We start from the raw sequence: 15,999 nt of genomic DNA, 5'->3' as shown, positions 1-15,999 counted from the left end.
TTTTAGTAATGTGCTCCTTAATCGATAATCACTGTGGTCATAGACTCAGGCCTGCAATCTGAAGCCCCTGGGGTAACAACATATGCCTCTTAACCAGTACTTCTCACCTTTTGGTATAAGACTTGGTAATTCTGTGTGAATTGCAGGTTTCCTGTGCTGCCTCAAATGCCCTTTCAAAAACCTTTTGCTACCAGAGAGTAATGAGAGGAGCTGGGTGAGTTATGGCTGCTGTAATACAAGGAAGAGCGGCGCTGCTTCTAGGATGAGTGTTATTAAGAGAACAAACATGTACTTAATGTGCAATTCTTGCTACTGCTTAAAATAAGGGATTAATAAGAAGAAAATGTAATATTTGTGTTTAGATCTGATCCTCAGCAGTGCCATAGCCATGGGCTGTTTGTGTTCAGTCTACATCATCTAGACTAAAAATAGCCTTCCTGTCATCTTATTGGCAGAGGTTTAGCTACTCCTTTAATTCTCTTTAAAAATGGATAGAGAGAAAGCATAAATATTGAATATGTGCAGATATACCAGTAAGTAACTAGCAGGAGATTCCTGATGCTTCGAAAGGCTTTCTGGTTAAATGGAATTCGGGTTTTGCTCAAATGAAGAGGCATTTTGTAAATGAGAATCAGTATTAAATGTATTAGGCTGATCTTGATTTTTGTTTTATTGATTCTTTTTATTTGCCTCTACTTAGCTTTTGTTCTTTTTAGGTTTCCTTTGTATATTGATAAATGACTGACGAGGTATTTTATTTCTTATCAGTTAAATTTAATTTAAAGCCACATTATTTCGGATTTCTTTTTTTCAATAAAGTAGAAAGACAATCAACTACTGACTGCTAAAATATTGTGAAATAATCAGAAAAATTATGAGTTTTATGGATATGGGTTTTTTTTCATCACCTTAGAAAATGCCAAAGGAAGAACTGGCTAGTCCTTGTTCTGTCTTCAGAAAACATGAGCTTCTTTAGATCACTTTAGGACAGCAGTTACAAGTAAAGAAAAGGCACAGTTTTGTGGTGGACTTTGGTATCTCTTGTATTTTTTCTTCATCTTAACAGAATATTCTGGCTTTGAAAAAGCCACAAGAATTAGATTCAGGTTTCTCAAACTCTCCTAAACCTACAAAGGAAAATTTTTGCGGTGTTTGTAGAGTAATGCTTAAAGGTAGAAGGACTGCACTGAAAGGATTTTGTCAGTGGATTGCTTATATATCGTTCTATTAGAAGCATATTTTCCTTTGTAGTCTGAACTAAAAATTACACACATGGCATGAGCTGAGCTCTTCTACATCTCCAGTCTTTTTGCCTCTCACCTACGCCCACCATGGTGTGTATATGTATCCTCTCTGATATTATTCTACACTCTTGGCTTAGGAATTGCCTATATTCAATCAAAACACAAATGCCTGGCCTACTTTATTGCAGCATTTGTTTCTTGCTATTTTTGGTTTCTGGAGTTTGTGTTTTGAAAATTTTTATATTGCTACCAATTGAGTTGATCCAAAAGATCAGCATTTCTTGAAGGCAGACTAGGAGAAGATCTATTTGAAAGTAGATTATGTTAGCTACTGTATAATCAGTGGATATACAGATGGTGCATAGTCATTGGATATACAGACAGTGTACATATATATATATATATATATATCTCCAGGAGCTTAGCTAATATAATTTCTATAGAAATAATGAAAAAAAGTCACTCACCCTGTCCTGGGCTCACGAGATGAACTCCAGTGGAGTGGATCTCCAAAAGAGATCCTTCCCCACTGGCATCAGCTCTTAAATGGCTCTAGGAGAGGTGCAGCCAGGCTCCACCCCTTCCTGCAGCACAGGTGATTTGCCTTCACCTGTGCTCCCCTGGCTGACTCATTGCTCGCCTCAGGTGATCAATCAGAGGTTCAGGCCGTGATTCAGCAGCCCCATACAGCTACATATGGAAGATGTTATGGAAGGTTGTTGGTGTTGTTTGGTAAAAAAAGAGACAAACACTTGATGTTGCATTTTTCACATTAGAGTACCCAAAGAAAAGTGGAGATTTGCATTCCATCTGTTGTACATGCATTTCATTAGGACGGCCGGGGTGGGTTGATCAGTTTTCAGAACTGATAATTGAAGAGAGCATTTCTGGGAGAAAATTGGGAGTAACTGAAGTGTTTTCATAGATGCATTGTAGTCCCCTGGTAAAATTGTTTATAGATGTTATCTTATTTGTATAGATGTATAGTTTGTACAAAGCCAGTACTCAGTCAGAGTTCATATTTTCTTCGAGAGAAATATCACCTTTTATATGAAGTCTTTAGTTAATGTATATTCCAGTGATTTTATGGGTGTTTTTAAAGGGTGTTTTTTCATCCTAAAAGAATGAATGTGACTCCACACAGAATTACGTTCCTAAAAGATTTAGTGTTTTCAGCATAATAAAAATATTGTAAAAATACTTCCTATCTTGAAAAATCAAACCAGCTATTCTTGTTTCAAGTTTCATCTAATATATTGTTCTGTATGGCTGTATGATAAACACATTATTCCTTGAACAGGAATTAAGAGTAAAGCTGCCAGGAAGGGGTTTTGTTGTCAGAGTTGTTCCCGCCTCATGTTTTGTAAGAGATTTCATGGTCCCATTGTAAAGAGTGGATGATTTAAAACGTGTTCCCAAGATAAACTTTCCCATTGTCATTAATGAGGATGGATAATACTGAGTGACAAGTGCATTAGGAATGACACAGGAAGAGCTGTTAGATTTGTCAGAGCATATCACTTCAGGCAATGAAACTTGAGGACATTCTCTTTTAGCAATTTTTTGCTATTTATTAAAGAGCCAGGACTTGTGATTGCTCACACAGGTGGATTTTACTGTTTTGTTCATTAAATATTTAGCTATCTTTGTAAAGGTAAAGGTGATAAATATTAGCACTGTACTCCGCTGCAAGGAGTTCTGGAGGGTACTTTGCTTAGAAACAATTCTACGAATCAAATATACCTTTTATTTGTCTTAAAAGTGCTTATTTGGTGAACGATTTTTTGATGTGCAATATTTTGACTGAAAGGAGTATTTAACATTATGTAATAAGATGCGCTCTAAAATATCACAGGGCAGCTTCTGGGATAGAGCTTTAAAATTAGGACACTACACAAGTAATTTACATTGACTTAAAAAAAAAATGTATTTCTCCATAGAGAAAGACTTTTTAAATATTTATCTCTGAATAATTAATAATGTATGACTTTTTCTGGTGTTTAAAATCTTTCCAAACTACAACATGCCTATCAATTTCCATTTTGAACATGCAATTGGTCACTTTTTCGCCTTGATTCATCTTGCCTGGCTGCCAACCAAATTTTGCCTCTGTATACCTTCTTGACACTAATAATGACTGAGTTTCTGTTCGTTTGCGTGCAAGATTTCCCAAGCGGCAGTTTGGGGCTGGGATAAACTATCTATCATGATTGCGTACAACTAATCTGCCTCAACCAAACCACCCAATGATTGAAATTACATTTGACAATTCACCTCTCCTTGGCGTGCCTGAGGTGAACATAGCTACAGACCATCCCCGGAAGGGCATAGCAGCTCTTCCATATGTTGGGGAGGATCCTTTTATTTGTGTCAAGAGACTTTTAGCAAAGCGTGTATAGGCAGAGAGATTTTTTTCCTTAGACTTCCTTGTTTTCATACACGTAGCTGCTGCTTTCTCCTAACCAGAACATTTTATTTTTGTTGTGGAATATTTTCTGATTGTTAATTCATTAAAACTTCAACTCTTTCTCTAGGCTTAACCACTGCAATATGGAATGCGTAGGAGATTAAAAATTCAAGAGGTATTTAAAGCGTCGTGTTTTGTTTGTTAGAACATTATGCTATTAATAGACCACATGCTAGTCAAATATCAAACAAGATGCCTCTTTCTGTGCTGACCTTTACCAAAGCTTACACCTGCTTGGAGCATTTTGTTAATACAGAAATTAAGACAGAATGACAAAGCAAAATCTGCTCTGCCACTAAAAAACCTTTTAATTATTTTCCAGATTACAGATTTATTCATACTGTTTATACTTACTGGTTTGAATAGCTGTCTGTGCGAATATGACCAGACAAAACAGACCTTTTATTTCTTGGGTAAGATTACTCAAATTGTCTTCAGAGTAAGAAAGCTTCCTGATTTTTGATAATTGTTGTCCTTATTGTATAAGCTCACTTTTATAATAATCATTTAAGTAATAGCGTATGCCATCAGTAGTGCTGCTTTTCATTAGTAATGCATATCAGATTTAATTACTTCATTTAAATACAAAGATACTGTATAGTTAGTATAATAAAATTTCCTTTAGGAGAGGGGATCATCTCTTTGTAGTTTTCTGTTACAGTTCCAGTGTATTGAGTTAAAAGATGCACTGTTTTGATAATCCAAATGGAGAATACTGAAGAATTGCATTCTGGAACGTGTATCAATTTCCCACTGCTTTCTGTAACAGCATGTTTTGCCATATTTGTGTGTTTCAACAGAAGCATAAAGATCTGCAGTCAAATTGTCCTTTTAAATAAGCGCAGTCCATTGCTGCTGCTGAAAAGGGGAATATCATTGGTTTTCTCATAAAGGCGTGACTATCAGCCTGATTCTGACACATCAAGTCATGCTTCTCTCCTTTCTTAAAACTGAAATACATTTTTTCTAGCACTTTCATTCAGCTGATTAGGTTCAAGCTACATCAGTAATCTTTTTCAAATGCTTGGCAGCTGAATATAGTATATGCATTGATCTTAGCTGGGAGGAGGAAGCTAAGTAACATTGGTGTCACGCATTCTTTACTATTTACAGACAACATGTCCAGAAGAATCAGGACCCTGTTGCATACATAAATCATTACTTCTACTAACCAGCTGATCTGAAAGGAAGAATAGCTTAGCCACACAGCCACGTTCAGTTGCAGTGCACTAAATATGTCTGTATTTTTTGTCCTACTGTCAGTGTTTATTATAATTAATTTTGTTCCCCATCTTTTTTCTTTGTGTGTATGTGTGTGACCAACGCTGTGCCCTGTATGGATGGAGCTATCTCTAAACAAGTCTTCGTGCATGCAAAAAGCAGTATTGCCAATCGGTTGGGCTGGTAGCCCAAGCAGAGCACCAACATAACCACAGCTGTTTGCATCACGTTGTCTCAGTATGCTCATGTTCTTTGCAGTAGCTATTCTGTTTCCACACGATTCCAGAACTCTTTTTTTCCCCTTGGGTAAAAACTATGAATTCTTAAAAATCACTTATTCAATCCTTACTCTGGATTTCGGATTTTCTTGTGTTTTCTTTCCTGTACCTATTACTTGCATAATTACCTGTCTCCTATATGACCATAAATGAAAGTTCTTGCCCATATCAGAAGAAATAGTTACCAAAAAAAAAAAATTGCCAACAGACTGCTCAAATGAACTATCACAATGCCAGTTACTTAGACATCTTTAATTTCTGGAAAAACATAAAAATCTTACATTGCAATAGGCTATAGATTATTAAAAAAAAATAAAGATCACGGCAGCCTGAGATATTTAGTAAAATGCATTTATTTCTAAGTCTTCAAACATTTGACAATTGCTGATTCTTGAAAAACTGTCTATTAAAAAAGGATTATTCTACTTGTGATGACTTCTCGTCTTGATCAAATTCTGCTTGTTATTGTGAGTTACAGTAATTTCTGATTGCTTAGATCTTCTTTTTTGGTTTCAGTATTCCAGTTATGATTTCTATTTCTATTCTTTCTATTTCTATTTCTTCCTATGCAACAGTTCCTTGTCTATCTGGAGAGATAAGTGACAGCTCCTTTCTGGGAGTTCTGAGCAGCAGTGACTGAAATGGCAGTCAGTGGGCAATGTGATTGTACTACGGCTTTGTCTTCTGGTCTATCAGTTATCCAAGAATAGTTTGTGAATTGTGACTTCAACTTAGAAAATGAGTTTAGTAATATGTGAAATACATGATAACTTGCCCATCTCTACTTTCAGTACTAAGTTTAACGACCATATTCCCTAGCAGTTAGTCTTAACACAAAGATTTTTTATAAACCTCTCTATTGAAGTGATCAAAATACTTCGTAACTGTTACCTGCACCAGTTTTTGATAGCAAATAATAGATCATATTGTCCTGATACGTGCTGGTAAAAGCCTCTTGTATTTATCGTAGTTCTGACTTTCGAAATTACTGAATACTGATTAATTTGGTAGCATTACAAGCATGATTTCCTGTCATGTAGTACTTTCCTATCACTTGGGTAGGGCTTGCGGTTTTACAGAGTTCATTAAACATAAGTATGTAGTACAGCTATTCTGTACTACAGAATATCATCATAGGTATTTGAGTAAGGTGTACATTGTAAAGAAAAGGGGAAGCTGCCTAAAATGAGAAAAATGAATGTGTGGTTTTTTTAAAAGCAAACTTAAAAAAAGATACAACTTATACATTAAAAATAATCTTGTCAGCCAGGAAAGTTACAATCTAAATAGATTTGTTTCACTGCTGACTATAGGGGTTGGTTTTAATGTACCACAGTGCAACAAACAACAGGAATCACAGATTCATTTGTGAGGGTGATCCACATAGGCAGACTTCAATTAGGAGAGAATTGTTACTTGCAAGACCAGTAAGTGTATGTTTCCAATGTTTAAATTAAGTATTACCTGAACATTTTTGTGTATTCTTAAGCGTAAGGGTGAATAGTAAACTAACTTATCATAATCTGGCTCTGATCCTTCTGTAATAGATTTGGGATTGCTAGGCCCTATGGATATTCATACGTCCTAAGTAACTACAGCAGTTGTGACAGCAGTGAAGCTACTGTTAAGAATTCTTCAGGACACAAAAACATCATAAGCAGCAGATAAAATTGATGCAAATCTAGTCTGTAATTCAAGGAAGGCTTCCCATCAATTTCCATATCTACGCGCACTGTGGTGATTCATAACAGCTTTGTTATTGTCGCGGCAAGGAGAGATCATTACAATGCCTTTGTATTACAGAAGCATAATTTTAAAATCCACTTGAAATGAAATTATTGCTTTCAGAAACTGAAGATAGAATAGATTTTAAACTTCCACTTAAAAAAATAATAATTTTTATAAAAGAGACTATGTAATTCTCTCTGCCATGTTGACGAAACTTTGTTTTATCCATCCTTTAAAAAATACTTCATCAGGCACATGTAATTGCTGTTCCTGAGATGTGACAGACGTTAGAAAAGTATTAACTAAAACTTTCCATTAACTAAAGTGTAGTATATAAAAATTTAACCAAAAACTCTTTTTTTTCTTTTTTCTTTTCTTCCAACAAACAGCTACTTGCACAAATCTGTACTGCAGAAATTGGTATCTGTGAGACTGAGCAGCCCCTGTACGAGCTTGTGCATGTGGAATCAATAGAAAGTGGTACGAGCATCCCATTGATATGTCCATAAGAGACCTACCTATTAGGAAAAATAAGATAATCTGAAAGCAAAATAATAGTAGAAGACCTTGTTTGTCATAGGGGATCTTAGAATTATAGAATGGTTTGGATTGGATGGGACCTTAAAAACCATCTAGTTCCAACCCCTCTGCTGTATGCAGGGACACCTTCCTCTTGGTGGATTGCACTACAATTTCAATTAAGATGGAGATACTTCAATGCCTACAAAGTTGACCCAAGGAAGTTGGCTGTTATTCTTTTCAGTTTTTTTTTTCCCCCACAAGAGCAAGTCCCCAAACAGACATCACATTAAATGGTTCTAATGTGTCAAACATAATAATTTTTTAGTTGTATGGGGAAAAAAAAAAATGAACATGGATATATTAATAGAGAGACATCTTTTGGGGTGGCAAGGAATTCATTGAATCCAGCAAGTGTTTATGCAGTAGTTTCAGAAAGCCTTGATGAGTCAAATCAGTTATTTTCCCTGCGGTCTCTCCACAAGTAAGAACTCTGAAGCATCTGGCATGAAAGTTAGTTTCCCTCTGTCACACCTTCACCTCAACAGTACTGGAGCCATTCTTTTTCCCTGCCATCATTTTTTGAGACAAGGCAAAAGCAAAGCTAGCCAGAGCTTGAGGGTTCTGATATTGATATTCTCAGAAACACATCGCTGCCAAATGATTCAAAGAAAAAGTTGGTTCCTACAGGTGGCACTGAATTCCTCTGTCTGCCTTCATAATGCTTTGATGAATCATTGTAGGAGTCATGATAGGAAAATCCGAGTAATCTTGCACTTTGGACAAAGACTGCAGAAGTTGGAATGCCTTTAGCAGCTGGATTAATGCTTTCACTTCTTTACTGCTACACTTGATTCGCAACCAAGCTCTCTTGGCTTGCTATGAATATGAACTCATTAACAAAAGCAAACCAGATAGTCAGTCTTGTGTCAAAGGGATTCAAAGGAGGATTCTCTGGCCTCAGGATGGAAGTTCAACTGACATCCAGAGCTTCAAGCTGTGTCAAATGCTGCGGGCACTGCCACTATTTTCTGAATTCCTTAGCAACATCAAAGTCCTTGTTTGTGTTGATTTGCCAAAAGAAATGCAATCTCTGGTTGCAAAACTACTGTTTGATGAATTGTTTCATTCAGCTCCACAATTGATGAAAGTTCCACATAACATTAAATATTCTAGGCTTATTCTTAGATGTCTTTGCTTCCTCCCAGAGCCCATGAAGACAAAGACAGAAAAAAGCTTTTTGCACAGACTGAAGCCTGTTCCTCATGAATATTCAAAGACTTGCTTCAATCACAAAGAACAGAAAAACATATCAATCCAACCACTTATATTGATACAGGGCTACTGATTTGAGTGTTTTATCAAATGACTCTCCTCCTGTTGACAGAAATCTACGAACCATTTCGCTTTTTTAGATTTTTCACCTTTTCTTCTTTTGCTGCTTCAGCATTTTTTTGGAGGCAGGCCTACTTAGTACCATCAAATCTTGTTGCGCATTGCTTGAAAGGGATGGGTTATGGAGACCGTCACCATTACTTGCTCAGTTCATTTTGTCTTTCTATTGTTACACAGTCCCCACGTGCAATAATTTTTAGGGACCCTAAACATAAAAAGCTGCCAAGCCCACCCTCATTCTAAAAGCGGCAACTCCTTGTAAAGTTAAAGTGGCAATACACATGTCCAGTATCTTCAGATGAAAGCATTTCCAGTTCCTTCCTTCAGCCAGGTTGCTTATGCTAAGCTGTGTCTCTGCTCCGGAGTGGAGAACACAAACTGACAGACTGATAATCGCACAAAAATTCCACATCAGCTCTGGTCCTCAGAGAACAAAACTCCTGCGTAGTAGTCTATAAGTCAGAGTGGCAGGAAATGTTTGCACCGAATATCATTCCTATCTCTGAAGCTATGTCAGCCAGACAGGGGTACCACGTGATATTATTTAATAAACGTGATATTATTTGGTAAGCGGTGACCTTTGGACTGGGACACTGAAAGTTTGGAGGTGGTCTGGTAAATGGTGTACCTGCTGGACCAGGACTAGGAAGCTTCATCAAATGAGTTAAGGGCTATAGACAGCCTGACTGAGTGGAGGTCTCAAACAAAACATCCGTTAGCCTGGGAAATCAAGCACAAGTATTTCTAAGCAAAATGTTGCCCTCTGTCTCTGAACATTTCTGGGTTTTGTTGTCAGATTTAAGCTCTCTCTCATTCATAAGGTCTTTGAAAGTAGGACAGAGGGATTCTGGTAACAATGATTACCTTTGTCTGATCGAGGTTCTCTAGTTATTGAGTTCTCTATCAGTTACCAGTTCAGATCTCTGCCCCCATTTCTCCCACCTTTCTCACATAACTCCAGGGTTTTTGGTATCCTAAATTGTGCCATGCCCCATTCAACAGCACAGATGATGAGTAGGTCTCATTGCTAAAGTAGGCCTCTTCTTTCTTTGCAATGAGTATGCTCCTTAGCATTAAGAAAGACGATGTATTGCTTTATAAAGAAAGGCAGGTTCAGTTCTTGTCAGAAGTCTGTCATCAAAACTAGATCTGTCTCTGTCCTTCTGGTGTGATGGTTAAGGCTAAGGGAGTCTCCGTGGTCCCATATCTTAGCTGGACATCAGATTTCTCTTGTTCTAACTGGCAGCAGCTTCTGTTCTACCATTTTTCATCCTTGTTTAGCTTAAATAGGTTTGTAGTCTGATGCTGAAGTTTCTGTTCAAAATATGTTGTGATGCAAATCTAGCTAACTATAGGAAGGGAAAAGAAATAAAAGAAATAACTTTTTCTTCCTTGCTTCTCCCAATCTATTCAACATATTAAATAAAGAAAAACAACAGCCTAAGCTACCACTATCCCTTACTGTCTATCCGTACAAGCTCTTTGTTTTATTCCAATTCTTATGTTTGTCATTCTACTGGTTTGATTTTGCTATCTTTATTACTATTTCCAAGTCTTACTGCATTTTAATAGTATTTACTTCAGAGTGTTTCTTTTGAAAGTCCATACATTATTCCCTGAAGCCCCTTCATGGGGCAAAAGTGTCAAATTATTCTTATTGCCATTACAAATGCCACTGGTCTTGTTTGTTTTTGATGTGTTTATCAACACTCTCAGCAGATTAATAACTGCTCATTTTTTCATTCCTTTTGCAATTTTTGTACTACTTTTTCTTAATCAGCTAATTTTTGCACAGTAAAGGTAAAGACTTGAGACTGGAGAGAAGCAAAAGGGCTGTGGGAAGCTAGCAGAGAACTTTGGGATGACTAAAATTTGTCAAGGACAAAGCTGAATACTGGAGAAGGTGAGGCTGTTTTAGGTGAAGACACAAAAGCGTGGGGCTCCCCATGCTTTGGAGATACAGCTCTCTCCCTCTCTTGTAAAAGTTGATTTTCCTGAGGCTATGTCCTCCAACATCCTCTCAGGAACTTCAGTCTCTTTTTTCTGTAACACTGCCTTCTAAATCTTTACCATCCCCTGCAGCACACACACTCTGACCCTGCCTCTAATCCTTTGGCTGCAGCAAGAATAGCATTTTACAGCTCTATTAGAATGAGACTGTGAGAGCTGTTCAGGCTAATACTGTCGGTCTTATCTTCTTAAGCAGAGGCAAAAGTCAGTAACTTGCTGTGTTAGGATTTCATCAGCATAGCCTAAGTCTTGAATTAGCTCAGCATGTAAGTTCAGTGAAAGAAGAGGTTTTTATAGAAGAGGAAATTTTTAACGTATTCTTGAAGGAGTATAATGAGATACTTCTGTGAATTTTCATCAGATCATCTCAAACTAACAAACAAACAAAAAGATTTCACAAATAGCACTGTATTGCTATCTAAGAGATGATATCTAAGCTGATGTTAAATTGCAAGATCCTTTAAAATGAGGACGTTTATATTTGCTTCGTAGTAAAAATGGGGATAATAGATGGACAGAGGGAGGCTGGTGTTCCTGACCAAAAGACCACGCTAGGAAAATTAGCTTTTCAATAGTATTTAGAATATTCCTGGATTTATTAAGACTGTAAAGAAAAAGACTGCAGAGAAATAGTTCAGGTATTGATGAAGGAAGGATAAATTACATGGTCTGAGGAAAAAATGTGCATACTGGGAGTGTTCTTAGGGAGGAATTGTTGTGCTCATCTTAATTTTTACAATACTTAACTTTCAGTAAAGAAGTTGTCACAATCTGAGTTGGTAGCATCTAAGCACAGGTGCTATACTACTAAGAGTTATGATACTACCTCTTATTATATGTTCTGGTGTCCGTTGTCATAGCTAGGATTAGGAAAGTCATGGATCTATTAACGGTTCTTGGATACATCTTTTCTTCTGCCTCTTGTTTTGGTTCCTTGGCGTGTCTGTGAGCTTTCACTTGGTGAATTACGTGCAAAAATGTTGTGACTACCCTGACTATTAATGTGAATTTGATTGAAGTCTCGTGTGATTTAAAAACATGGTTGTCATGAACAATGTTCTCAGAAACGCACGACAACCAATGTCAGCTAGATCCACATGTCCTGCTGGCTGGAACATAAATGAGTCGTAAAAACCAAGTAATGTAAAAATGAAATGAAACTGATTTGATTCCTGGTCGGACAATAAATAATACTCAAAGTACTCAGAGACCAGTGGAGAAAACTGTGTAGGAATATCAGTCTTGGCATTGTAGAATTCCAGTGATTACTGGAATTACCAACCCCTATAGCGAATGGTAGAGGACAGCATTATCATGCCAAAGTCCGTCACGGACATAGAGTCCAAGATATTCTAGACTAACATTAAGAATCAGCCTTCTCTTCTGGATTACTCTCTTTGGAGGAGCTATGTTTTGACTGTAGGAAGTTTCCAAGCAGTCATTTGTTCTCCTGAATAGTCTTTGTGGATGCTTCCATCCTTGGCTTCAACTAAAATTCAGATGAAGCCAGAAAGTTGTCCAGGTTGTGAATCATTTGTGTGAGTGGAAGCAAATGAGTTTCTCCAGATCCTGTTAAGTGCAAAGGCTTCTTTCTGTGATGTGTATGAGTTTATCTTTTATCTATAGAGCATAAACGTAGAGAGAGAAAGCATTAGAGCAGAAGATTAAAGGGATCAGATATGGCAAGTGTATAATCAATGGATATACAGATATAGATAGATAGATAGATAGATAGATAGATAGATAGATCTCCAGGAGCTTGGCTAATATAATTTATACTGGAGTAATGAGAGAAAGCCACTCACCCTGCCCTGGGCTCGCAAGAGGAACTCCAATGAAGCAGATTCCAGAGAGATCCTTCCCCACTGGCAGTCAGCTCTTAAATGGCTCTAGGAGAGGTGCAGCCAGGCTCCACCCCTTCCTGCAGCACAGGAGAATTGCCTTCACCTGTGCTCCCCTGGCTGACTCATTGCTCACCTCAGGTGATCAATCAGAGGTTCAGGCCGTGATTCAGCAGCCCCATACACTAAGCCTGAACGCTTGCTAAGGTATGAGAGAGAAGAGAAAGGAAAACCAAGGTTCAGTGATATATGGTTAAGATATGAGGAAAGATGGCAACGCTAAATACAGAAAATGAGGATATAAGGCGTGACCGTTTCAAGGCTTCAATTAACATGACTACCTTTATAACAAGTTTTTAATTCAGTCTTTTTCTAACAGGTTTTAAGAACAGGTTAGGAGTCACCTTTGCCTAGCAGAAGAGTAGTGATGGTAATTCACTAAAGACAAGATGTGCAGTATTTGTAACCACAACGCCATACAGCTGTAATATTTGAGAGCAGTTGTTCTGCTCGGATATCTTGGTTTGTCTACTAGGTTTGTCTAGATGTGTCACATCCTTAGAAAAACTAAAGTGCTGTCTCAGTGGTTTTAAATTAATTTGTTCTTGCAACTGGGATTTAACAGTTCCTTTGTAGCAATTATTATTTAGTACAAGTGTATATGAGAAGCTACCTGTCAATGAGTACTTGGGGAATCCTCAGTATGCAGATCAGTGACCTGATAAACTGTAGCAGCTCCGAGGGAGTTGTTATGGTCTGTCGCATCAATGAGTATTTAGGGACTCTTTAATATGTGGATTATTAGGACAGTAAAAACGTATGCAGCCCATTGTGTCAGTGCAGCTGTTCCACATGAGCGTTAAGATACTGCACAGCCATACACAGTGCTGTAGAGAAGTAGGCAACTAAGCTTATGCTGTAGCCATGATTTTACGTTAAAAAAGTGATCTTTTTTAAACATTTTCCCCAAATAATGGAAATCAATCCACATCCACAGTTAATTTGGAAAAATGTCTAGCACTGAACTTAAGGGAGAAATTGTTTTTAAATGGTGTTTACATCTAAAGGGATGTTGTGTAGACGAAGCATGAAATTGTAGGTTTTGATGTCAGAATTTTAAACACGATTTTTCCATTTGTCAAAACCTAAAATAAAAACAGTTTTCAGGTGCATGCCCTAAAACTGCTGAAAATCTGTCTGGTTTGTATTGGTCCCTTTACTCCTCTGTATCTGTCACGGGGGAAGGTGTGGAAACATGAGGAGTACACATTCACGCTCGTACTGTCAGAGGAAACCCACTATAAACATCCTCAAGGAGTCTGTAAGCCTTTCCCTAGTGTTCAAAAACACATCTTAAGCTTAACGTTTCACTTAATATAAGTGAGCAGTGGCAAGAGAGAAGTGCTGTGCATCTCTCCTAGCGTTTTATTTCTAAAACAAAATCTGGTCCCATCTCTTCTCTAACCATCCTCTGTACAGTCATCCAGCAGACTTTAATCGATTGTCCACTCTAATGTAACAGTGAGGTAATTATGTACCTGCACGTTTGGTTTTAGGTCCGACAGCAGTGACTGGATTTGCGAGATTATTTTTCTTCCAGTTTACGAATGGGATGAATTTGAATTTTGCCCATTCCAAATTCAGATTTGAAGAAGCTGAAGATGTAGTGGTAGCATTTTAGGCACTGAATGCTAACTTCTCTTAAACTGAGGCAAGCTGTGAAAAGCAAATTTCTTGGGAGGATTTGTCGGTATAAGTTTACACCTTTAATATATCGTGAGTCTAAAGGCTTCTGAAATTACTTGTCTTATTTGAAAAAAATATCCCATTATATCTATTACTCCTAGTCTTAGAAAAATAACATATTATAGGTAGCTGTTATCACTGTTACCACTGTTACCAGATCAAAAATAGAAGAAAAGTAAGAACAATAAAATATTAATAAAGTGAACTACATGATATGATCACATCAAGCAGACTATCAGAATAACCAAATTAAACTGTCTGTATAAATTATAACAAGATGATTACTCCTTTTGTTAGGAACTCCAGCTTCGCAGCTTTTCCAGGGTCAGTTTATGACCAGAGGTTTGTTAAGGACCTGATATTTAAATGAAACTGACTGATGCTTGTTCTGTTATCTCAGTCTCTGTTATAAAATGTCATTTTATGTAGGGCCAACTATAATCTAGTGAAATTCATACAAAAGCCACATTTCCAAAATGTGCATATGGCCTGCATCCTCTTCAAGCAGAGGTACACAAAACTGTAAACTGAAATAAATGTGGACAAGCTTTGCTCTGTACTTTGTCTTCCATGGCAGAAACGTAGCTATTTTGTACCCACGTTCCAAAGAGGCACTTGCTGAAGCAATTGTGAGAAATTTTGAGTGATGGCTTTCGTGATCTGTTAAAGCATGCTGATTCTACAAACGTGGCACAGAAGGTTACTTTATGTTTTTACTCAGATCATCTTATAATCAAAATACAGAGTGAAAGCAGATGTGTAAAGTCATAATTTGTAATAGCAGTGAAAACAGCAAATGTTTCAGGAGATACATGCAAGTTATTTTTGTCGATATTATACAAGATATGAATAATTCATTATGAAATACAGCTATTATTTATAAATAAATAGCCATCTGCAGCACCATACTTGGTATTCCATAACCCTAATGACATCAGTGAGAAATGTGTTGCATGTCACTAACTCAGCAGAACTATTTTCACATTATAAGTGCTGCTTCTATTTTAGAAAGTTTGTGGAGGCTGATCAAGAACTTCTTCAGGTTTGCATTCAGTATATGTGGAATAAAAAAAGTAATCAATTAGTTTTATCTGTCAGGTGCCAATGACTGGTGTCACTTGTTCTGTCCAAGAAACTAGAAATAATGAGGAAATTTTCCACTACTGGAGTGTTAAAACAGTGTATTTGCTTCTGCAGTCACTTCTGTGTAGATTTTCAATCCTTGAGATATTACAGTTCCCTGGGGTTTTATCAAAGTGTGAGAGGTAAATTTTAATAAGAGGTGATCACTACTGTACTGTGATTCTAAACAAGTTCAAAGTAATCAAGCAAAGGTATCTTAATGACATGAATGTTACACAAGTACCTACTTATGTCACTAATTTATTGTTGATTGCAGGTATGGTCAATTTGCTGTCTCGTAAAATCAGATTATAAAAATGCAAAGCTGATTTAGCTTCGCATACCATTCCCTAAGACTTCTCACCTTGGTCTTTTCATTGACTCCAGCCAGTCTTTGAGAGCCAAAGGAACTGGCAATGACAGGTAGG

General features: G+C 37.2%; 1 protein-coding gene across 1 annotated transcript in view; it reads left to right on the top strand.

The window, feature by feature from the left end:
* Positions 1–15,999, top strand: part of ELP4 (elongator acetyltransferase complex subunit 4) — a 122,624-nt gene that overhangs the window by 63,054 nt on the left and 43,571 nt on the right. The gene's annotated exons all lie outside the window — the stretch shown is intronic.

The sequence above is a fragment of the Meleagris gallopavo genome, chromosome 5, assembly GCF_000146605.3.
Source record: "Meleagris gallopavo isolate NT-WF06-2002-E0010 breed Aviagen turkey brand Nicholas breeding stock chromosome 5, Turkey_5.1, whole genome shotgun sequence".
Taxonomy (NCBI): Eukaryota; Metazoa; Chordata; class Aves; order Galliformes; family Phasianidae; genus Meleagris; species Meleagris gallopavo.
The sequence above is the reverse complement of the archived record's forward strand: the minus strand, read 5'-3'. Positions and strand labels throughout refer to the sequence as shown.